Source organism: Hesperophylax consimilis, chromosome 7 (assembly GCF_061612785.1).
Source record: "Hesperophylax consimilis isolate HC1 chromosome 7, BYU_Hcon_1.0, whole genome shotgun sequence".
Lineage (NCBI taxonomy): Eukaryota > Metazoa > Arthropoda > Insecta > Trichoptera > Limnephilidae > Hesperophylax > Hesperophylax consimilis.
In genome coordinates, this window is record NC_142842.1 from 21,224,746 (window position 1) to 21,251,166 (window position 26,421).

The 26,421-nt window shown below is 31.7% G+C and overlaps 1 protein-coding gene across 1 annotated transcript in view; it reads left to right on the forward strand.

The window, feature by feature from the left end:
• Positions 1-14,503: 14,503 nt before the first annotated feature.
• Positions 14,504-26,421, forward strand: part of LOC149422472 (uncharacterized) — a 212,033-nt gene continuing 200,115 nt past the window's right edge. The window contains exon 1 of the mRNA XM_089633303.1: positions 14,504-14,609. The gene's annotated coding sequence lies outside the window, so the exon portion shown is untranslated. The remainder of the gene's footprint in view (positions 14,610-26,421) is intronic.

The window sequence follows — 26,421 nt, forward strand, 5'->3', positions numbered from 1 at the left end:
TGTATTTTTTATCAGGAGATTTTTTCAATGTGGATGAGTGTTTCAGGCGAACAATTATTGCTTATAAAAATAATTGTTATCCTTTGTGCTATGCATAAATAAAATCTTGTCTTAAAAACATTAATTTATCAAAAAAATAATAATTAATATTTGACAAGTTCAATTATTTCACCTAAAAATGTAGACAATTTGTCTCAACGCCATCTAGTGAGAGAGTTAGCACTTACAATGCCTTTCTCATATAAAATAAAGTTGGTTGTTCTCAGGTGAAAAAAATGTAACAAGCAGTAATTGTTGAATGAAACACTAGCATATATTGAATAATTTCGCGGGTAAGAGATAAGCCTCCATAGCTCAGTGGTCAGAGCTTTCGACCGGAAATCGAATGGACACGGGTTCGAGTCCCGTTGGCGTCATGTATTTTTTATCAGGAGATTTTTTCAATGTGGATGAGTGTTTCAGGCGAACAATTATTGCTTATAAAAATAATTGTTATCCTTTGTGCTATGCATATATAAAATCTTGTCTTAAAAACATTTATTTATCAAAAAAATAATAATTAATATTTGACAAGTTCAAGTATTTCACCTAAAAATGTAGACAATTTGTCTCAACGCCATCTAGTGAGAGAGTTAGCACTTACAATGCCTTTCTCATATAAAATAAAGTTGGTTGTTCTCAGGTGAAAAAAATGTAACAAGCAGTAATTGTTGAATGAAACACTAGCATATATTGAATAATTTCGCGGGTAAGAGATAAGCCTCCATTGCTCAGTGGTCAGAGCTTTCGACCGGAAATCGAATGGACACGGGTTCGAGTCCCGTTGGCGTCATGTATTTTTTATCAGGAGATTTTTTCAATGTGGATGAGTGTTTCAGGCGAACAATTATTGCTTATAAAAATAATTGTTATCCTTTGTGCTATGCACAAATAAAATCTTGTCTTAAAAACATTAATTTATCAAAAAAATAATAATTTCTCTATATAATTTATCCCTTTGTTTAATTGATATAATTAATCCAACTGTAATCCAAGGTTTAATTTTTTTATATTTTCTGTTAGTGACAACTATTTTACTTTCACTTTTTAGAATATACTCTCTAAGAGTATTATAGAAATTCTCTAATGCTAAATGTGGATTTTCTATTGATATTACATTTTCCCAGTTTTCTGACTGAAGTAAAGAGTTTAGAGTTTTATAATCAATGTCTACTTTTTCTAGAGTTACAGAATTTTTGGTTTAGAGGTGTATTTTTGAAATGGTGTCCATAAAAGGTCGGGTAATGATCTGTGATATTAGTTTCAAGAATTGAAGAGATAATATTGGTCGCCTTGTGCGACTTGACAAATATGTGGTCTAAACATGCAGAGTTACTTAAGGTTACTCTAGTTGGTGAGCTAATATATGACGTATATTCAGAGCTTGATAAACAATCTAGATACTCATTTTGACAATTTACATTTATATTGTTATCATTAATATTTATATTAATGTCACCTGTCAAAATGGAAAAAGTAAAATTGTTTCTGTCAAGATTTCTAACAAAAGATTTTAGTTATTTTACAAATAAAAAATCATTTAATGATGGGGATCTGTATATGGCTAATACGTGATATTTATAGTTGTTTTGAAAAAAGGTTAATTTTATTGCATTGGCTGACTTAAATTCAATAAATTCAGTGGCAACATTTTTCAGAGTATTATGAAAGAAGACAGTGACTCCATCATGACCAGTATGCTTACAGGCAGAGGAAATTGTGGTATATTCTGATAAGTTATATGGAATAACATCTTTCATTTGTGTTTCAGTCAAAACAATTACGCTTGGAAAAAAATCTAGGTTATTAATAAGGATACAGAGCTCATCGAAGTGTTTCCTTAAACTTCTAATATTCATATTTAAAATAGAGAAATTAACATTTTTAAAAAGTAGATTTAGTTCATTTGGGTTTGTACATTTATAATTTTCATGTATATGGTTTTCTTCAGCCATGTTAAAGGTTGATTGGTGTTTGCTATGTGGTGTTATTATTATTTATTCATATGCATTACATGAACGTAATGTCCTCCTTTTTTACCGAAGGGTGAAGAGTTTTTTTTTTACCGCAAGTGGTGAAAGTAGCACTACTGCACTCTGGCAGTAGAACGGCGAACCATGTGTTAGAGAAATACTCCTTTTTGAGAAATACGACATTTTCGTGTAAATTACCCTTACACATTTTAAAGATATATTATATTTTGGTAAGGACGTCTCAAACAAAAATAGTCGTTCCTAGAAATAAAGTATTCAAGTTTTAAGGATTTAAAAAAATCATTTTTTTAATTCCTATATTATATTAAACATTATTAAATCCTCCAGTTAAAACATTTCAACAGCATCAAGGAGAATAGTTGAGCATGTCGACCTCTCGGGTTAACAGCCCAGGTACGTACATCCTCATATCTACTGGGTGGGTACCCATCCAAATAAATTTATTACACCAGCCATTGTGTATAGCGAATGTTTGGCAAGCCACCTTTTCTGTATATTATTGTGACAGAAACTCGACATTGAAAAGATTTTTGATTAGGCAAATAGGAAATTTCCGGTATTCCCGAAAAACAAGGCAAGCAGATTTTTTTCAGCAGGCTTAGTATTGCCTTAATTGGTAAAAATGGAGAAATTTGGAAGACTAATAGTATTTTAAAATTAAGCCAAGATTCCGAAATTCAATTCAATTATTTAAATGCATTAGTTTTTCGTTTTTAAATGTTTCACAGGCAACAAAGTTAAACAAATGTGGGAAAACTTAATAATCATCAACACAAAAATATTTACTTTACGAGAAAAAAAATTCAATAAGACTTCCCTTTCAGAAGAAATCAAAATCTCAAAACTTATTACCTCACGCAAAGCCTTGAAGATCTTCTCAAAAATTCCGACCAGTATAAAAAAGAGGAAATCGGGCTAAAATATTTTTTTAGAGAGAAGCATAATTTTTAAATTTTGTGTTTGGTACAGTTTTCATAACTGTAATTTTAAATACTGTACGGATTCTTACTTAATTTCTGTATATTATATAATTTATATATTAGCACATTCATGTATATGTAACCACTGCACCTAACGTATACTATCTCAAGCTAAATAAATTAAATCAATTGTTTTATTCAACAATGTTGCAAAATGTATCTTTCTCCAGCAAGTTCTAAGTCTCTATAACTAATAAAATTTATATTTAAAAAGAAAAGACAACTTAGGTTTACTTTAGTCTCGATATTTTTTGCTATTACGAAATAAAGGGGAGAATCGAAACTTTATAATTCTTACATCTTATTCTTCTGTTAAATATTTTAATTTTGTTCTGTAAGTGTTGCTTACGACGTTATTCGATATAAGCGTCTAATAATTTTGTATAGGGTAGCTAATACGGCAGTGTTTGGTGTTTCGGTAACCATCCGTGTCAAATGTTGGTACAACCCACCAATATTTTGGCTGGCGACTATTGTATTGACGAAGGTATTGTGCATTCTGAATGCGCAATAAGTATGCGCGCACGATTGCATCTCCTAGATAAATGTGTCCTACAACATTGTAAGTTATTATTTTTTGTTTGCACCATAGACATTATGAATGGTCATTATTACATAACAAAAGTATATAAATTTGTAGACACGTTTTTCTATAAACGGCTATTTATGTCGTCTGTGAATCCATACAAGAAAGTTTAATATTATTGCTCAGGAAGGATTTCATCGAGTCCTTTATCAGAATTTTAAAGGAGGTGACGTCTTAATAAGAGCACATAGATATATAACGTAGATTGACAACATGTTTATGTATCTACTACACTCAAATAATACACAACTTCTGCACCTTTTTATATTAATTAGCAAGAACCCTTGCAAATCGAAAGTGCACTCTACTGTTTCCGCTAAAAGGCGGAACGTGGGAATTTTGTCCAGTCTACCAATATTTCAATGGAAGATGCTCCAATGAACGTGTTTCGATCGAAGTCGTGTTTGGTCGGGAAATACGCCAAACGCGCGCCCAACATTTATTTCTACGCTGTCGACATTTGGCATATGAGAACTCGTCATTTCCATGACTTGAGTTCAACAGCTCGGCTGTAGAATGATCTGTGTTTCCTCCTTCCTATAAAATATGACCATATCTCATCTACGAGAAGAGACCTGCTTCTGCTCAAAAAGAGCCTCCACACCATCATCAAAGATTACGAAGACCTTGAGGTAAATTATTTTCCTGACAGTCTAGTCTTGTGTGGAGGTAATAAATAAAAAATACTTAAGAAAACAACTTGTATGTACTAATTTAAGCTAAGAAAGTGAAATGTAAAATTTATTTTAACTTACTAAATAAATAAGAAAAATAAAAATAGAGAAAACTTTTTCTTTTCATTAACTAATCGCTTTTATAGTTGTTATTACTCATTACTCCTAAATATTTGCAATTTGATAGATCCACTTTGTCGAACAATAAACAAATTAAGTACTTACTTTTGATGCTACTCAAAAAAGTTATATGTTTTTTAGTGTAAATGAAACACATTTAAAAATAAACGCTGAATAATAATAGAATTATAAAAAACTTTTCAAAACATAACGTAATAAATTGGCTAGTTAAAATGTTCAATGTAACTCTAAAAAGTTTATAATAATGTGAAAGGTACTCAACGGTTACCTGGAAAAGAAAAAAGTTTTCGTATAATCTTAAATAGGTATTTGTGAAGTACACAATCAGCATTTTTTTTTAAAGTGATTAATACATAGATATATTGTTGGTATATTTGGTATAGATATAAACTTAGGTAGGAAAGGTATTGACTTTGTAAGAAATAACAAAACTCAAGTTTTATTTGAATTGAAAGAATTATGAGACTCGGCATAATGATTTCAAACCCAACTATTTATTCCATAATCTTATCTCCGCACAAAATTATAATTTTTATAAATAATACCATGTTATTATTGAACATAATATAAAATAGATACACTTAATAGACTATGGCTAGGTACTATGTAGGTATGTTTAAGTGACCGTCCTGAGAAATAGGCCAGGCGCACGTATTGTCTTAGACATTTGATATATTATATTTTAATAATCAAAGGAATAGCCATTTTAATAACAGTCACCTTTGAACGCTCTGGGATCAAGAGTCATCGCCGATAAATAACGGATAGGCACTGCAGGCAGTATTATCACATGTTTTGAAAGATGGCCTGAGAGCACTTCTCAAACTGTTAGCTGTTTAATTGATCTAAATTGTTATTATTATTTTTACTGCCTCCCTGTAAATGAAAATGAATTACTGTAGGTAAATTTAAGACAGTGAACTAGGAACCTTTTGATGTTAATTTTTAACTGTGCGGTGGGTGTAGTAAAATTGCAAGAAAACTAATCTTTTCCGTTGCTTTCGTTGCATCGTCCATTCAGTTGGGGCATGGATTGGTGACGAATTTTGTAAGCGTCTCTTTGTTAATTATTGAAGTTAATAATTTCTGTAACCTTTCGAACCTACCAGATTATCTCTAATAAGAAGTCTTCTTTCTAATAACCATCATCTTAAAACAAAAATAGGTAACCTTTTTTAAAAATTTCTAACCTAAAAAGTTCAAAGTTTTGAACAAGTGAATTTATGTAAGAAATAATTGAATAAAAAAACACTCTTTAAAAATGTGGTAATGATTTCAATTCAGTGTTTTTTAAAAGCTAGAGATATCTAAATCAAAAATATTCATACATTTTAAATATCTCGACAAACATTCAGTTTGCCAAATGAAACTGTTAAAATTAGATGCATTTTTTGGTGTTACCAGATTTTTAAAAATATGTATGAGTTGCTTTAACAGCTTGCAGCTACCTACCTCCGCAATAAATGAATAATTCCAAAGCGACACAAACAACATGCTCGTACTTTTACAATTTTCATAATAATAGACATTTTTTACCTGTACATGTTATGGTATACTTATTCTGTAATTCCCTAAAGTGAGAGAACATAATATTATTTGACAAAAGTTTGGAGGTTGTTGCCACCTCGCGAGTACATAAAATATACCACACATTCAGAGACTCAAGTATTAACATCATTGTTACGATATTTGAGAAGATATTTGGTATATTTGAGACATACCAGCTATTTAGTCACAGCAAATACGATACCGCTCCGTACCGCGGGCGCACAAAGCGCTTCGAGAGAAAACATAATGAAATTCGGCAGATTTATCGTTAGGCTATCTGTCTTCGCTCTGCGTCGCTTCAAATATTATTGAAAATTTATTTCCCTTTTAACGGTGCGAGCGTTGCTTGGATATTGGACCCTTTTCACTTAAATATCATTATGTTTATGGTCGAGTTAATATATTATAGCCGATGATCTTGCCTTACGCTTTGCAATGAATTTATGTTTCGGGAAGTTGAGTAATGAGGGCGCGTCCAGGGACTTAGCCTAAACTGTTGATATTAGAGGTGTAATAGAGAAGTTTTAATGTTTTTTTTTAATGTATTAGTATATTTTTATGATAATTTATTTACCCTTTACAGTTATAGCACGAAATTACAAAGCGTACTAATTTTAATTTTATGCGTAATTTAATCGAAATATTACTACTTTGAGTGAAATCCTCTAAAATATTCTTATTTGTTTACAGAATATTCGAAAGATCCATTCGCAATCTCAGGGTAAGCATATGACACAAATACACTATGAAAAACGGTGACAATTTCTTCAAAACAGCCATCACGTTTAAAAATAATCTTCTACGACTGGAGATGTAAAAACTTTTTTTTTAAATTTTTTTTCGTGCAACGGTTCATGTTTCTTAATGTATGCATATAAATTGTAGCATTAAATGATGATTTTTTGAAAAATTTCATTAATTCCAAGGTAGGTGCCAATATGTATTTCCATAAGCATAGAACATTTTGTAAAGTTAAAATTATTACAAATCGTCAAGATCTCTAAGAACCTTTATTCATTTCACTAGATAAAACCAACACAAAAAGCTTACAAATTTTGATTCCAAAATTGTCACATCTATCTGTAAGATATTTATTCACATACGAATATGCAAGTTTTCAGAAAAAATACATTGTTGGAATACCACAACTGTCATAGAAAAAAGATCCCCTTCTCGACTCCTAACCATCTCCACACAAAGGCTTTTGTTTGAAAAATAACTTCACAGCCCTTCAATGTTTGCAAACAAAACCTTCGTTATAATAGACTTCGCTCCATTGAGTGTCTAAACAGATTATCGACGGTAAGAAAAAAAGGCAAACTGACTTTTGGGTGCCTTACTGAGCAAAACGTGGAAAGGAAATTAGATAGGAGAGCAGGAAGAATTTTGTAAATTAATTTTTTGTTATTGTGTTAAGTTTGTTTTAAAAATAATAAAGTAAATAAAAGGTGTATTTTGGCAAGCATGATGCAGCATTTTCGATGTTACAACAATTAATGATTCCATATTAAATTTGACTTAGGTACTGATTTATTAAAAATATTTTTTTGTAAGCGTTAAATAAAGTTGATTTCTCTTTCCTCATCAAACAAAATCTCTCGAATTATGAAAACTGATATCGTGCATTTTGCACAGTTTTATCAGCCTGTGATAACAAAACTAATTAATATCATCATCACTGAATAGTGGGGTGTATCGATTTTTAACTTTTTTTTTGTTTTCAAATTCCAAGTTGAAAAAAAGTTGCTACTAGGTACCACAACTTACCACAAAAAGTTTTGGATTTTTAAAAAAATGTTTAGGTCTCCCGCACAAGGCCTAAACATTTAATTTTTTTCAAAAAATATCAAATTTTTTCAAAATTAAAAAAAATAAAATTGAACTTTTGCGTTTATTCCAAGTTGCAGCCTCCGTGCTGAGGCCTTCATTTTATAATATGAAAATAAAGTGAAAAAAATAATAAATAAATAATTTATTTTACACATAAAGTGAAGCATTTAAAATGGTACGTCTAAAAGGTTTAAGGTTATTGATACTAATATAACATAATCATGGTATTTCTCAGGACACTGAAGTAAATTTTAAAATGGTCCTTAATCATTTGTAATGCACTTGAACGTCCTTATCTTGATTTCATTCATTGTGATTATTGGATTTGCATATTTTAAAAACGAGATTGTTTTTTTCCTGGCACACCTACATTTTTTTATCTCACCCATTTGTCTGAGTGCCAGAATAATTTGTATTATTCAATGATATGATATCATCCTTATTTTTTAATTTTAACTCTTTTATAATATTATAACAACAAAAACATTTTTTATGTCAGTGACGTGCCGCAGGAACCCAGAATAAAACATAAAGACGTGGAAATTTATTGATAATATATTTGTAATCAAATTTTTTGAAAGAATCTAGTTCAAGATTATTAGTTGTTATTTAAAGCAATTGAAGGAATAAAACATATTGCGCGAGTCAGCTCTTTAACATCATCATTGTCAGCTATTATAAGGGTAAGAAATCAAAAAACAGAAATCAGAGCGATACCTAAAATGCACCACTTCAGAAATTCTCATTCACAAACAAGACAAAAGAGCAGGAAACCCATTTCATAATTATATAATGTACCAACTCAATGACACATTTTTTTATCCGTGGACTCTGGTACTAAGTTGAATCTTTTCTTCGTGGACTCTGGTGGTAAGTTGAATGTTTTCTTTGTGGACTCTGTTACTAAGATGAATCTTTTCGACGTACCACGTAATATGTGAAAACCTTAGTAACTTCAATTATTATTTTGAAACCCCAATTACCTACTTTGTGAACCTATGACATTGTTTTAGTCCTGTTTCAACTCGACTGTTTGGCATCTTGTCTATCTGCAACTTTACGTTTAAGTTTCAAGATATTGGCCATTTCTTCTCAAATAACTTGTCAAATATGATTAATTCGTATTATGGTAACTACCTGCCTGAAGACAGATTGAAAAAATAATTATCATTTACAAATTGTATAACTCAGTATTTGAATTTTTTTTCCATAAACAATATAATATATATATTTCATTGTTTATAATTATGCAGAACGTAAGTAGGTATTTCAGTACCCAATTACAAATCTTATAAACTTTATAGAAACTTATGATTTAGTTTTATTAAATAGAATAACATTAGAAATATACTTTTTTGTTCGCGAGGTACTGTTCGCCGTTTTTTTTTTTAATTTTATTTCTTTAAATACCCCACACAGGAAGCCTTAAGTAATTGCCCTTAAGGCCTCTTTGGGGATGCTGTTTGGAGAGTTTTTTTTAAAGAAAGGAAGGAAAATAAGTTCCGAGAAGGAAAAATGTTTGAAGGGTTGGTAGGAAACTAGGGATCGGTGTGTACAGGAGTGATGGACGAGTGAATATATTCTTCCTGGTTGAGGTAATTATGATGGAGACGGAGAGGCTAAAGGGTCTCCCTAAACCAGGATCTCCCGATCGGGCACGCCACGCAGATAGTGGGAAGACGCATGATGAACACACCTCACCCGATGAACCCGGGCACACCTGTTAAATCACCAAACGTAGCGAAACACTTGGACTGACCTATGGCAGAGTTGTTGCTTATCTAATAAATGGTTCCCGGGTCGGCGGTATCCAAACCTAACTCCCAAATTGTAATAAAAATAAGTAAAAATTCACTAAAAAGATATTCGGGCTTTTGTTCGTGTTGTACCAAACATAGTGCAGTTAAATCATTACGCCAAAAAGTAGCAGCTATCGGTTATTGATTTAATGAAGTAACAATCTTTTGGTTTTTTTTAAAATAATTATACAATGTTAAATAAAAGTTACAACGCAATTGCATTATTCCGATCTCAGGAAGATTTTTCAGTGAAAAATTTTTCATTTTAAGCGATGTCATCTTTGATTTGTTTTATGTTAAAATGAAATCCAATCTGATTCTTTAAATATTTACGACCCAAACAATTCGTTCTTACAAGGCCCGGTGCAGTTACAGATCTCCGGCTTTATAAGTCGAGCGAAAAATGGATGAGCTGTGGGGTTGAATTTCAGAATTATTGCAATCAACGGCGACAAATCATGTTTATTAATTGTTTATTTACAATTGAAACGGTTATTAAAGAATGCAACGTAAATTAAAACGACATTTATGGTGAATTTTAATTATTATTCGTAACGGTTAATATATGTGGAAATCATTTTAAAATGCCATAAAAAAATGAGTAATCACATGTTTTTTTAATAACAAAATCAGGGGCGCGTATAAATAATATACAAGAAGTCCATATTTAATTTTATCATCAGGTAATATTATGGCAATTAGTATATAGTGTGTATAATATTTTTTATCTTTCATAATAAATATTATGAATAATTACAAGTGTGTGGAAAAAAAGCTGTGAAAAAAATTAAAAACTGAAAAAAATGTTCGAAGAATCAAAAAATATCTTTTATTAAAAGCTCTCGATGAAAAGTGTAACCTCTGCCATCTCCCGGCTCAAGGCTGAAACTCTTGCAGAGAGTTTTTAGTGCGTATCTTCCTGGTTTGATTTTAACATCCCGTTGTTATTTTTTTATGCAATGTGATTTATTATTCATGTTCATATTATTATTATTATGAATAATTTTTTATTAAATTAATTTGGAAAAGGGAAACTCAATAAATACCAAAATATTATTTATTTCCATTTAAAATAAACGATGTTTTTCTATTTTTGGAAACTGTGATCGCATCGGAAGTCATATACATTTATTGAAAATCGATAAATGTAAAAAAAAAAATAATTCGGAAAAAATTAAAACGTTCTTACAATAACAAAAAAAATATATTTATAAATATATTATATGTTAAAAAAGGTTCATAAAAAGTTTTAAAAATATGGGCGAATATTAATTACTGTGAACAAATATGTCATGTAATCTAAGTATGTAATCTAAATATGTAATCTAAGATTTTTTTCAGATACATATCACATCTAAGTATACATAAAAACCTTAAAGAAACATTATTGTTATAAAATGTATGAACGCTTACTAAATCTTATTTTTTTTTAAAATATTACAAGTAGTCTAACAAAAATAAGAAAACGAAAATAAATTATTCATTTAAAATGCATTCTTTCACCTTTTGGTGGCAATCACGCATACACCTACAGACAAATACACATTTCACTGTAATTGAATGACATTACAGCAGTTATAATACGAAACAAATGTGATTCCTACCCAATAGAGAATTGAAACAGTTGTTAACGAGGTTGACTCCAGTCCACGGTGGGAGAAGGTTCAATATTCGGTTAAAAAAAAGTTAGAATAGACATTTAAAAAGTTCACAGCATTTACAAGCCAGTCTCTAGGAAGGAAGGTTTAATCCTAAGTCAAATAATAAAAAAAAATATACATATTTTTAAATACATCTTTTAATAAAAATAGTTGTATGATTGTAAAAAACTCTTTGTTTTTTAAGGTTGATTTATTAAATAAAATATTATTATTATCTTTTCAATGATAAGGCTTTTAAATAGTACTCAGTGATGATTTTAAATATAATAAAAATTATTAAAAAATAATTTGCATAACCAATTAAGGTTATTTCTGTAACTGAATTTTGAACTTACCGCACTTCAGATGTGTTTGCTGCATCACGCCAAACTTAAAGTATTTAAAAGTATTAATTCTTAGTCGTGGAGAAGAAAAGAAATATTGACTCAGAATGATTTGAGATTTTTCGAGACACAGCCAACATTATTGTGGTGATTTATTTTTGGGGTATTACGCCTTATTGCGCTACCTTCTTCTTTATCCAACGTTTTGAACAGCATTACAGTGTCCATCATCACTCATCTGCCCTGATTATGAACACTGTAATGCTTTCCGAAACGTTGGCTCAAGAAGGAAGTAGCACCACACGTCATAAAACCCCAAAAATGAATCACTATAAATATTGACTTCTTCAAGTAGGTGTAAGGATGATCCTGCAGTTGGCAAACCAGAATCTTATACGATTATTGGTTAATGGAATTTTAACTAATGCGAATGATTTTCATTAAATATAATATATTACCTACAGTTGCAAGGTTTAATTGTGATCAATTAACTTAAAAACGAGATATTTTTTTTAATCACCCTTATGATAATTTTTATTAGCTGAATGAACATTGCCATTGATAAGAATAATAATCGTTAAAATCTTGTGCCGCACAGTTAAAATAATTCAAGTTGCGTTCTTGTCCGCGCATTGATGTATTTTCATATCGCAGAAGTTCGCATAAGTCGCCTGCATGTTGTGAGAAAATCTCTCGCGCCGGGTCACCAGCCACCAGTAGTAGTTGGTCGTATTTAGTATCTGGTATGACACGCTGCTTTCACAATAATCAGCACGCACACAGTCACCATACTACACTGCCCTCCAACGACCATAATACAGTATTATATCGAACATGTAGATGATTTAGAGTCACAGGGCGTATCGTTTTAATTCCCCTACCATTGATTCGAATCCCCCCTTCAGTTAGGAGGGGCTTAGCGTTAGACGTATCAGAGAATGCGAGTAACGGATTCACATCTCGCGACTATGATTCAATACGCACAGAGGACGACCCACTGAGAGTTTTACCGGATTCATCTCGCGAGGAGACGAGTTCTGTCTCGTTCTCTCGCCGTTGCGAAACTCTAACGGTGTCGATGATTATTTATTGTTATTTTATGGAGTTTGGGGCACTCTGCAGAGGGGTCATGCTAAAAGGTTCGACGAATTTAAATATTTAAGTGACAGAAATACGTAATGCGGTAACTTATAAAGATATATTATTGTAAGATATTTCATTGTCATTACTTCAAATAAATTATTAATTAAGACATTTAAAAAACGATTCATTACGTAAAGATGTTTAATTTTGGCCTTCATTTTTTTTTTAAATTTACGTGAAAATAATTTTAGTTGTATTTGTAGGAAACAAATGACATAATCAAGTTATTTTAATATTTGTCTATTTCACTGTTTTCTCAAAGCGTGTTGCGTACTTAAGAATATTCATTTGCCCGCTTACCTTGCACTCCACGATAATGTACGCAATTAGATATATAAGGTATATTGCACACTTGTAGTAACTTAGTAACAAAAAAGTTTCCTGGAAGGGCTAGGCAGAGAGGATAGATCATCACACAAAATTGCTTTAGTACAAGCTCCATGCTTCATTCACATTCATACATACTTGTTTTTGACATTCTGTGTCTTCCTTTTGTAGTAAAAAGTAAACTATTTTTTTTTTTTGAAAATTTGTTTAAATTAAATATGTGCAGTTCATGGTTTTATTAGAATATATTATCAATTATTAATCAAATACCCAATACATACCGATCTATCTACAATTCAATTTTGTAGGGCAGAATGGGGCGTAAAGGGTGATTGCCCACTGACCCAGTTACGGTCTTCGCGGGCGAAGATGCTCCTCGCGCCGCAGCCGGCCCGCGAATGCCGCCGTATCAGCCCGTTCTCACGTGTCAGCCTCCGGGTCGCGCGAGCGGGACGCGGCTAGCGCATCTTCGTACGGCCCGTGCGGGACAGGTGCGCGAGCCGCCCGCCGCGTGGTGAGCGACAACAGTCACACCGCGACCGCGGAACCGAACGTCACGCGGGATACATCGCGTCCTGCGTCGCGATTCAGCGTAGCACCGTAGCGCTACGACACAAATAATACTAAACCAACAATAAGTACTCAAATAAACCACTTTTTAAATGGTTAATTAACTCAATCAAGACTTGCTACTTGACTCATTATGCAAACATCATCAATTTTATGAACCTTTATAAACAATTTTTTGACAAGTGATGTTTATCAACAAACCATGTTTGCATGCCTTCTATACGTACTTCTATATCCGGTGTTAAAAACGTGATTGATATAATAATTTTAAAAAAAACAGTTTTGTTTTTAAATAAAATAGTGTTTATTGACAAGAGCAATGTGCATCAGTTATTTTTCAAAAAAAATTAAAAAATTAATTTAAAAGTTTGTCATTCTTGACAGCAGCAGATAAGTGAAAGCTCTTTGGGAAAAACTCATTGAAGATTCATCCGACAGAATACTACGTTTAACATTTAGTGCCCTCTGCATGTTATGCCATGAAGGATGCAAAAAGACATATAAAAATTCTGTTGGACTGTGTTCTGTTTTGGTTTAACGGTCGAGAGAATATGTAAAATCAGCCATAAAACTTTAAACCATCCCGTACAAAGCCATATTATGGATGCAATCTAGAGAAACGTGTTACACATTTAATCGTTTTATTTCAATGGACATGCAATTAACATTTACGACCAATATATAACAATCGTAAAACATTTTCTTTTTCAACATCCTTGTGTGACATTATTTTTAAGTTTCGGTGATTGTAGATCGAACATTATTTTAACCTAACCATACTGATCAAAAACAAAACAAAATCCTAGAAACTACATAAGAATAATTATTACTTAAAGTATTATGTCACCACGGTTCTCTTATTCACTCTGATTTAAAAAAAAACAAAGGGTTTTGTAAAAATTTAAAGACTGTTAAAATAATTTTAAATCTATTTTTATGAACAACACTGTTTTATAGTTCCTTGGATGCGGCAATATTAGTGCAAAAACTTAAGGTAAGAACATTATACGATAATCATTTTTAAAGATGTTAAATAATAAATGTTGAATGTTCTTGATTCGCTTTTCTATGTATTCAATATATATAAATTATTCTATAATGTCTTACCCAATCCACTATGAGTCATATTATTATTGTTGTTTTACCAAACAGGTACTGTTTAAATACACCATACGCATCAATCAATGTTAGTAGTGATTCTATGGTAGCTCGCCGTACAACACGTATCTATGTATTGTATGGCGTTCAATGTACCTAACTACATGTCGTCAATTTCAACACTCATACTTATCTATTTACTGCATTGTAAAATTATGAGTTATATCATATACGCTAAGCGTTTGAAATATCTATCTATAATTTTGCTATAATATACAATAATATTCTTCTACCAAGGCGATAAAAGGTGCACAGAATATTATACAGTAAACTGTGCAGCGGAACCATTATTTAATCCAGATGTAAATGTTACATACCAATTGTGACATATTTACTATCCAAAGCATAGGCAAAAATAATAAATAATATGTATATATTTCTCGTCCTCACAGAGAGCAATTAATGAAAAATAGATAAAAATATTAAAAAATGCATGTTAATAGCAAACGGTATTTTTTTAAATAAGCATAAAGCGTATTATTTTATTAAATTGCGTAGGTATCAAACCTCCCAAGTGATAATGGGTGGTGTGTACTGTGCATTCAAAAGCAGATTTCTATAGTTTTATTTTAAAGCGTCGGATTGTATTAATGCTGTTCATTAGAACGGAATCAAATAATTTATATATCTTACCCCTCAAGGCTCTGCTAGACGAGAAAATTTTCACCGTTGAAATAAAAATACGGCCGTAGATAAAGACGTGAAAAGGGTGCTACCGTATCTTATATCAAGATATTGTTAAATTCCGACGGCTCAACTTAAATGCTTTCCGCCGATAGTTATATAACATCTTAATTAATTGACATGTTCTGATAACCCTAAATAAAAAATAATACATTAAATTATTGATATCGCATCAAATACGTAAAACAATTCAAGCAGCATTAGTCACAAGTAAAATATCATAATTGGTACATACCTGTAATATACCTACTGACAATAAATCGAAAAATTGGTCTTCATTTTTTGTTTCTGTCACCATGCACTCTATTGACAGCTTTAAAATAAATTATTCTGATTACATTTTTCAAAACTTGTCTTTAAAATCAACAGACAATGTGTTTTTCTTAATCAGGATATCGGGTTCACGTATATGCTATAATCCTAGCATATTGTTTCACACGCTTAATTCCTAATACCACAACAATAGCTTTTTGGTCACAAGATTGCATAACATTATGTCAACATTGATCCCAAAAAAGCATTGTTTCAAAGCTCCTTAGGAATATGTTCAAGACGCTGATTACCGAAATACTCGATGAGAAGTGATCTCATAACCATGAGAATGTGATATACATTATACAATGACAAATAATAATAAAAAAACATGTTGTCACAACAGAGAGCATTAAAATGTTTTTTGATCTATAATACATGTTTTATTGATTGCGTTATGGCTGTTTCTCCTTCTAAAAGCTTTGCAACAGTTATTTCGTAAAAATATAAATACTATATGTATACACTTAAATCTTTTGGACTGTAAAAACACATTTGGGTACGACCTAAGCAAAGACTTGGTTATTTCTATCCAGATTGTTTTACATAAGCTTCACACCTAAATAAAAAATTCCCTCAGGGCCTATGTTATCTTTGGGGATTCTGTGTTGAGGGGTCTTTTTAGCGAAATGAATGAGATAAAGTTTTAGGAAGGAAAAGGTACGAGGGTGTATGGGGATCCGAGAGTGACGGACGTATAAATCCATCCTTCCCACTGCGGTGCAAGTAGATGGGTTTTAAGAGAGTCCATCTGAAGAGGTCAAAAGGTCTCTCTCGTCCAGTATCTCCCGATGCCTTGAAGAAGGTGGGCAAACACATTCGTCACCAAGACCTAGACAAACTTCACCCAATGAACACGGGCACCCCTGCTAAGTATCCAACCACTTGGTGTGACCTAAGGCAGGGGTGTTGATTATCTAATAAATGGTTCCCGGGCGGCATTACTCAAACCCGCCTTTGAAATTGAATAGTAGGATCCAGTCAATTCTTGTATATATAATTTATCTACATGTAGGTACTTGTACACAGAGTAGGTGTACGATAATTGCAAAATAGCAATTTATTTTCAATTCTACAATTATCTAAATTGTAACTTTTGTTGCTTTTCTTCGTTGTTCCACAGATCATAACTACAGTTAAATGCAAATTAAAAATAAATAATCTCGAAGATTACCCAAGGCAGTGGTAAAATATACATATTTATTTTAATATTACTTACGTGTACCCGGCCTTGCTCGGAGACTTTTCTCTACTTTCTGCAAATAAAATATGCATGTTTAATATAAATAAACCTTTCGGAAGAAATTTTGTAAATGATGGAGAAAACTCTATCAAAATCCGTTGCGTAATTTAGAGGAAATAAACACACAAACAGACAGACACGGATAGCGACTTTATTTTACACTATTTAGAGATACTTATTACCGTAGGTCTTTTACGAACGTAATATGAAAATATGTTCATGTCGAAAATTCACAAAAATTATACGAAAATCTCTAGATAGTATAAAAGAACGTCGCTAGCCGCGTCTGTCTGTTTGTGTGCTTAGTTTTTATAAACTACGCAACGGATTTTGTTAGGGCTTTCACTTTCATTTGGAGAATTTTGTCATAAAAGAGAAAAGTCATATAAAAGTGGTATATGTCTATCTCCTAAGAATAACCCCCCGTAACGCCGAGTACAGGGTACGGATCAGCTAAAAACATATAATAATTACATACCTAAATATCAGCGCAATAAATACTTAAATTTTACAAACATAATACAGAAACATAAGTTATATTCATAACATATTATTTTTGGTTTAGTGTAGGACTGAGAGGTTTTTAATATTAAATCAAGTAGGTCTGAAAATGTATTGGCAGTTCGGTGAAATCACCCTAGTGGTGAGTGATATTGATTTTGTTTTCTTAGACTTCACATCGAGTGGGCACTGTTTTTTTTGGCAAAAAATTTAAAAAAAAATTAAAGATTCGTTTTTAAATCCAAGCTTTTGAATCATCTGTATGAACAATAATGCAATCACAACACTAATAAACTGCATCAAAATCTTCATTATCTTTATCGGCTCTTTTAGGATAAGCCTCCATTCAGATCCTTATCTTCAATGTAGTCTCTACACCATTTAGATATTTACGATACTTCTTCGCCTCGCACGCTTGTTTATTTTTTTAGTAAAAAATAACCAAATATTGTTAGGAATATCCTGACAATATTAAAAACCACAAGCTATCATCATTTTACATGTGGAAAAAATTTACAAAAAATATTGATGGACTCACGACGCGTGGATGGGAAGCCGAAGCTTTTATCAACTCAGCTACTAACCGATAGTTTGATTTAATATTCAGAATCCTTTTGGATGTTTGACTTACTATGATATCTTCCATAGTTGGCATCATTAGAGTCATTCCAGTTTAAATGTTTTTATTGACAGATTTTCAAACAGTATGGCTCGTGCTAGACATCATTATCTTATTTCCTCAGTATTACTAAGTTTTATTCCGGTAAGCTAGATTAACATATCAATTCATTTAATTAAGAACTTTAATAAATTCACCGCTTAGCCGCCGCTAAATCTAATTAAAATTCTATCCATAAGGAACAGTATGAAATCCCAGCCTTGTCAATTTGAAACAAAACCTCCTACGGTCTTATTGTACCTCTGTATGATCTTTTAGAAATTTATTCATAAATCTTGATAGAGTTATAACACCAGCAACTAGCACTTTGGCCTCTCTCGGTTAAACTCATGAATAATATAAGGCGGGTTCGCTCTCGACTCTAGACTCGCATTATGCCGTTTGTGAGTATAGCAAGCCAAACATCCAGTTATCCGATCCCGGATTAACCGCATTGTTGCGGTGAATCGGACACTTTGTATTTTGGTATTATACTAATATATCACCAAATAAAACCACATAAAAAACTTCGTATCATCAATAAGATTGAAACCACTGCAAAATATAAATTAAGATTTTTTTATCTTAATTTTTATTTATTCAATTTTATGTAACACTTAAATTTTATGTGACACCTCCCAAGAGGGAACAAGGTCGCCATCATGTTAGGCAACGTTGTGCGGCGGGTAAAAGTAGGGGCAGTAGGAAGGGATTTATTAATGCGGTTTTGAAGGAGGACAAACGATGGCCGGTTACTCGTTTCACATTCAAGCCGACTTACACAACAACAAGTCGAAAAAACGACCCGTTCTCATGGAGGGAAATCAATTGTGAATAGGTTTTCCGCTCGTATCCGTTGAGTTTCACGCACGTGTACCGGTACACCGGAGATCATGCTGCTAACTCTTTAGTTTTAGCTCAGCTTTGGATGCTACTAAATTATTAGTACTATAAAATATTATTGTTTAGTTTCTTAAAATATTATTTTTTACAAAAATCTTTTAATATTCACGATGTATTTGATGATTGGCACTCTTTCTGTAAATACTCAACAAAGTACCTAATTAAATATTAGTACTAGGCTCTTTTTTGATGGCACAATTTTATCAAATATCACACCAAAGACATTTATGACTTCTTCTCCTTATAACTGTTTTTTATTATTTACCCGACTGATTATTTTCAGTCACATTCAACATTAACAAAATGCATACCAATATCATTAAAGTAAGAATATCAGACACATTTTTATGGTAGGTATAACCTAGCTATAAAAATGTAAGAAATATAAAATATTTGTAATTATTCACTAAACCAGTATTTTAATTATTGAAGAAGAACTGCTTTTTCATGAGCCATATTTTCTGCGCTGAAAGATTTATTATTTATTGTAAACGTAGCTATTTATTAATAAACTTTACTTGCATTAGCATTATTTTTCCTAATGAGTGTTAAAATTGACGTTTCAGATTTATTGGGTTAAATTTTTCTTCTCGTTCAAGATCAAACGAAAATCGGAATATTGATTAATGATAGTAATTATGATAATAATAATTAAAGATTTTTATTTTTTAGTTTAGCAGTATTATAAATAGGCAATTAATTATAAATATTACGTATTTTAAAAAATATTATGGAAAAAATGCAAGAAAACATTCGTTAAAAATGTTGCGATACACGATTCGTTAAAATTGCACAATTTCCAGTGATTTAACAATTTTTTTATTAACTTCCAAGATGTTCGCTTAATACGTTGGTACTTGTGCGTTATCCATCCTAACAAATTCAGTTAAGACATTGACATAGATTTTCAATAATTTTTAATCAATGAAATAGTTGACGAAGAAAATCTTAACCATAAACCAGATATATGATGGCGCAGCTAAATTCAAAATTGCGCTCCAAAATTCTCCATTTTCTTCTACGAGTTTGGGTTAACGCAATTATATAAAGTTTCACCGTGGTAAGACCCTCACAGAAGGTCACGGATTCAAATATCACGTACGCAAATATAAAAAAATATATTTTTATTTCACAATTTACTAATTTTAAATATTATATACGTTCCAGAAGATACTTTTCGTATTACCCTGGTGTAAGACAACCACTAATATTTGAAACGTTGCTTAAAATAGCTTTGGCCGTGTTTGATGACCGGATCTGAATACTCAGATACTTCCCCTACTCTTCTTTCCCATCTCCTTCCCCTCTCCACTACCTTCAGCATCACAAAAAATCCCCAATTGAAGACGCTATAGTCTCACTGGTTCCAGACAGTTAGAAGTAGTTAGAACTCTTTTGCGGTTTCATATTAAAAAAGTCAAGATATCAATGGCAATACGTAAAATTGTAAGGTTTATATATCTCGTCTTTCATATGATTTACCTACAATTATTTTAATATTTACGTACCTACAAATATTACACTCTTCATTATTTGATGCAAAAAAAGCCTCATGCACAAATTAAGTTCTTCACTAATTTAATTACTGCCCAAGTGTAAAAACTAAGTTTTCAAACTTGGGTGTTGGGTAAAAAATACTAAAATTGCAAATATAGCAACGTTTGATGTTATAACATAATTAGTTTAAATATCACTGTCGCGAAGTTGAGAGTTTGGACTGTTGAGTATCCAGTGTACAGTTTGTAAATTAGATGGTCTGCGGTGTAGAGTAGGTACAGTGAGTGCAGTGAGCAGCTGACTGTATGCCGTGAAGAAGATATGGCTCGTTGGAAGATTTTGTGAAGTTCTGACAGGCGCACCGGCATGAAAAATTAACTCTCACTTCCCCGTGATTGACGCTCCAGGGTCGCTGGTCGGATCCTCGCGTCGAACGAATGCAAACGTAGTGCCGCAGGGTCGCGTTTCAAAAACGAAGTCAACTGAAAGTATATTATTAAATAGGTGTTCTTCGTTATACACATTAGAAGAGTAGAAAAAAGTATTTTGTTTGCTAATAAGAGTAATTAACAATATTATTTTTGGTTCTGACTCTGTGATGAACTCTAGAATTTATGCTTTGAATTTAAATTTTGTCTTGAAATTTTTTAAACCTATAATATCATATCTTAAACAGAAAATTAATTAATTGCCATTTATTAAATTGGAATTGATTTTAGGAAAATTCGGACAATCCCAATTGATGTATTATCATCTTGGTCCCTTTTATTTAATATTTTTATAAATGATGTCAACAAAACTATCTATAACTCTCAGCTGTATCTATATGCGGATGACAAAAAGATTGTCAAAATAATTAAGTCTGAGAGGGATTGTATGGAGCTCCAGAATGATCTGAACTCTCTGGTTAATGTATATTGTCTAGAAAATCGTCTTCTTCTGAATGCAGATAAATGTAGCGTCATCTCTTTTTCTGGAAAGAAAAACACAATATTATATCCATACTTAATTAAGAACAATATTTTAAACAAGGTAAATGTAATAAGAGATCTTGGAGTTCTATTAGACAGTAAGCTTATGTTTCAATCTCACGTCGAGCATATCACGTCGAAGGCTTTGAAATTGTTGGGATTTATACTTAGAGTAAGTTCAGTTTTCAAAAATCCACAAACTTTTAAGATTCTTTACATATCTTACGTCAGAAGCTACCTGGAGTACGCTTCAACAGTGTGGAACCCTCATTTTTCTACTTATACAGCACATCTAGAAAGAGTTCAGAAAAAGTTTATCAAATATGTCTATTATCGCGTGCGAAATGATGAATACTATGTCCCTATAAACCTTAAATCTCTTGAACAACGCCGTGATATCAGAGACCTATTGATGCTCTATAAGATACTTCATAACCATATTGATAGCCCATACTTACTACAAAATATTCATTTTAAATGTCCAAAAAGAGTTATTCGATCTCTGGATACGTTTTATATTCCTAAAAGCAATATAAATTACCTTGAAAATGTATTTATAAGAAGCTGTAGCACATTTAATAGATTATGCCCAAACATCGATGTGTTTAACACGAACCTAGCTAAATTCACAGCATCCGTTAAAAAGTGATACTGCATCTTATTTAACCAAAAAACTTAATATTTCATTGATTTTTTGAAAATATTTCAATTGATTAATACTTTTTTGATAATTGATGTACTTTATCAGAATTGTTTGTATTAGGTATGTTGTTATGTATTTTTCTGTTATGGTTTGTTTTGTCGTCATTTTATTGGTCAATGACATAACTACTCTGATCAATGTCATATATGCATGTATAAAGACTGTTTATAACGCTAATAAATAAAATAAAATAAAAGAGACACAATTTTTTTTACCTCTAATTAGTCCGATTCGAATTCGTTGACCGAAACGATCAAAAACTACTGAATCCGGTCCCTGCCCACAGCTTCTCGCGTGATAACAGTGAAACACGTTCCGAAGATAAATTAGTTCGTAATAGCGCCTCTATGAATATCCCGTGATTTTCCACGAGCTAGTAAGTATTTCTGCGCTAGTAAGTTTTAAAAATAATATGAAAATGTTATGTGGTAAAAGGTCGAAAGCTCACACGTCGATTATTTTTGGATTTTTAATTAATGTGTCAAAGAGTAATTACTATATTGCCTGTTTTCTCGAGTTATTTATTTAAAGCGCTATTTAATAATATTGATAAGTAACTAACTAGATAGGTCCTATAAATGTGATTTAATGCTAAGTATACATCCACGAGCCGAACTGCCGAACTGAATCTCAACTTATGGGAAAGAAACGAAGCAATTACAAATGGGGCGAAACGCCTTAGTACGGTTCGCTGTTTGGTTCGCAAATGTAAAGGTACACTAACATGTTAAGCCTCTAAAGTATCTACCAATAATTTAACCCGATATACTGATAATGTTCCAGCAATAATGCTCAATTTTTGATTATCTAGGTATTATCTTATTTAAACTAATCACCCCAGATATAGATGTTATTCAAAAGTTAATAGTAGTATGTACTTAGTTAGTTCATAAACTTAATTCAAACATCCCTAAATTAAATTAACCAATAAGTTAATTAATTAATTAATTAATTAATCATCCTTTAAAACTTCACACAAAAATATTATTACCGTTAAGTGCTAAATAATTTTTCAAACGGTGCTATAAAAAAAATATTTTTCCAATTGATAAACACCATTTAAAAACTAACCATGAACCATAGATACATTCACTGATTCATCGTCGGTTCATATTGTTGTCCATAAAAGTTATATTCATCCATATCGATGCAACCAGCTTCAGTTGCAGCATCTGATAGATGCATCCAATGGGTAGTTTGCTCTCAGTCGTCCCAATCAAACGCCATTATTCAAAATATAAATTGCTATTGGCTTTTAATGATTTATGATACGCGTTAACATTATGCTAATCTGTGAACATTGAAAGTGAATAATTTGCACGTATCAAACTGTCGGTAATATGAATTAGATTGTAAGAATGCAGATAGAATAAATAGTTAATCATCGTCTAAACGCAAGGACTAATAAAGAAATAGTCATTAAATATATTTACCTGTCAATGTCTCCCTTGACAGAGGTGAAGCGATAATTTATTTATTAATGTTTTTACATTCAATATGGAAGGTGTTAGGGAAAATGTTTCTAAATTTAATTTAATTGTTATAATTTAAAAAAAATTCCGTTTTACATGCCATCCATACCATTTAACATACGAATGTGCTGGCTATAAAAAATAATATTTACAAAAAGCATTACTTGTCTTTCAAAGAATAATGTTTACGATTATCATTAGTACCTTAGTACCAACATGTATGAATTACAACATGATAAGCAAAAGTATTAAAAAAAACACATTAATATTTGCAACGTTACAAAAACATATCGCTTTGTAATAATGTCTTCTAATTTTAGAAAAAAAATTATAGAAGTAAGCTGGCTTAATATTTACTTGCTACCGCTTTAAAAAATCTGGTGGCAATAAATGTTTTGTTGAAGTGAAATTTATACAAAAACACATTACCTTAATTCATCTTATGGTCTTAAAATTACATTTTACAAAGATTTTAGCGTTTTCGTAAATAATACGTATGGAATTCTGCTCAAGAAACATTTATTTTTTAAAAATTGTCACTATAAATCATATATAAACGTATGAACCAAACTTCACGCATTGCAAGTTTTCTACAATAAATATCTACAATATAAAATCTCCCCACTCAATTGCGCATAAGGAATAGGCGGAGCTATATTCCCCCCTCAAATAATGCCCCTTCCCACCCCCTTTCCGAGATCAGATCAAGTGTCGCCAGTCATCTCTCGGCGGTACTTGCTGCCTTTATGTGATTACGTTTATGTTGATGCAGAAGGCAAAGCCTCCAATGATCTGGTTTGAATGTTGTGAGTGGTCTTGTTTTTATTACGCAGGCTTGATTGCGGTAGCGTTTTTTAAGGTACTTATCGTCTGTATCGTTTCCGAGCAATTGAAGACATAATATATTTCATTTTAGTTTTATGGGTCTGTACGTACCTTTCAAAATCAATACTAACGTTGTGGAAGTAATTTATTATATGATTTTCGTATTTAGATACCTAATCACTTAACCAAAAAAACTGTCTGAAATAAAATGACAGTGTGTTGGTGTATGGGTAGTAATGTAATGGTTTTAAAATAAACCTAAGCCGTTGAAAATGACAGTGTGTAGGTGTATGGGTAGTAATGTAATGGTTTTAAAATAAACCTAAGCCGTTGAAAATGACAGTGTGTAGGTGTATGGGTAGTAATGTAATGGTTTTAAAATAAACCTAAGCCGTTGAAAATGACAGTGTGTAGGTGTATGGGTAGTAATGTAATGGTTTTGAAATAAACCTAAGCCTTTGAGTACACGAACTGTCAATATGTATATAAATGAACAACGATTACTTTAATATGTGTAAATTTCTATCAATAAATCTTAATTGTATTTCTAGAAATGGATAAATTTCTTAAAACTATACTTATGTTAGCAGAAAACGTAAACGCATATTTTATACTACTGACGTAAAAACATATCTGATATTCTGACAATCAATAATTTATTTTACCTACCAATGTAACCAAGAATTCAACTAATTTATTTACGCAAAACAAACCTTTTTTAACACTTAATGTGGAATACGTACATGTTACATCAAAACTTCATAATGTGAAAAAATATTGTAGATATTCCATGTGGAATAAATCGCACACACTCCAAAGACTAACGCTTATAGACGTATGTCGAGCATTGTTATCAAAACACTGTTAACAATTCCCGGTGTCGGGTCCCTATCGAGCCATCACACCACAGATGCCTCCACGATCAGATAAAACTACAATCAAATCCATGCCAACTGCATTCAATTACATGCAACCCCAACCGTACATGTTTGAGCCGCAACATAATGCAATCAAAACGTTTATTTGGCTTATCTTCACTGCATCTCCCGACCCGCAGAGTCCTCACAGATGCGCCGTGTCTTCTGTAAACAGTAGAACAGTTGCACCCAGAGGCGCACCGAGTGGCGCATATAGAAGGATTTTACACACACAAGGCGGTGAGATTTAATAATTATACTAATAAATAAAAGATACATACTTGGTTCAATATTATAGCTCCATTTTAGTGGTGTAAGATCATCTCAAAGGCGCTTTAAAAAGCTAGGATGTGACTTGAAGGCATCGTTCAAATTACAGTATTAATACTTGCCCATTATACAAAATTAGTAAACACGAAGTTTTGTGAATAAAGATTCACTTGCGAGACAGAAGATGAGCATTTGAAAGAATTTTTTAAATCATTAATTATTAAGACGCCAGATATCTATATGATATTGTAAAAATAGAATTTCCTGATATTGCTGAGTTACATGAAAAACTTAACCCCCTCGTCTTGAAAACTGTATCAATTTCACCTGACTGATTTGTTTGTTTTATACAACTGTGCTTGAAAACGATGACTTTATCATATGGAGCCAAAAACAGTGGCTTTGAATTATATTCTTCTTCTTAAATATTGTAAAGGGTAGTGATTCTTCATTCTAAAAATGTGTCCAGAATATCATAGCTTCAATGTTCGGTCTTTCATGCAGTAGCAGTTTTGTTTATCGACTATAATATAAAAAAAAAAACATTTTAATAATTCCAGTTTACTTTCGTTTACCTTCAATAGAAAGCACGGGGGTAAACAGTTACTAATAATGTTTTTTTGTTCTTTTTTCGTTAGAAAACAGAAATCTATTCGATTAATAATGTACTTACTTATTTATTTACTACTTAT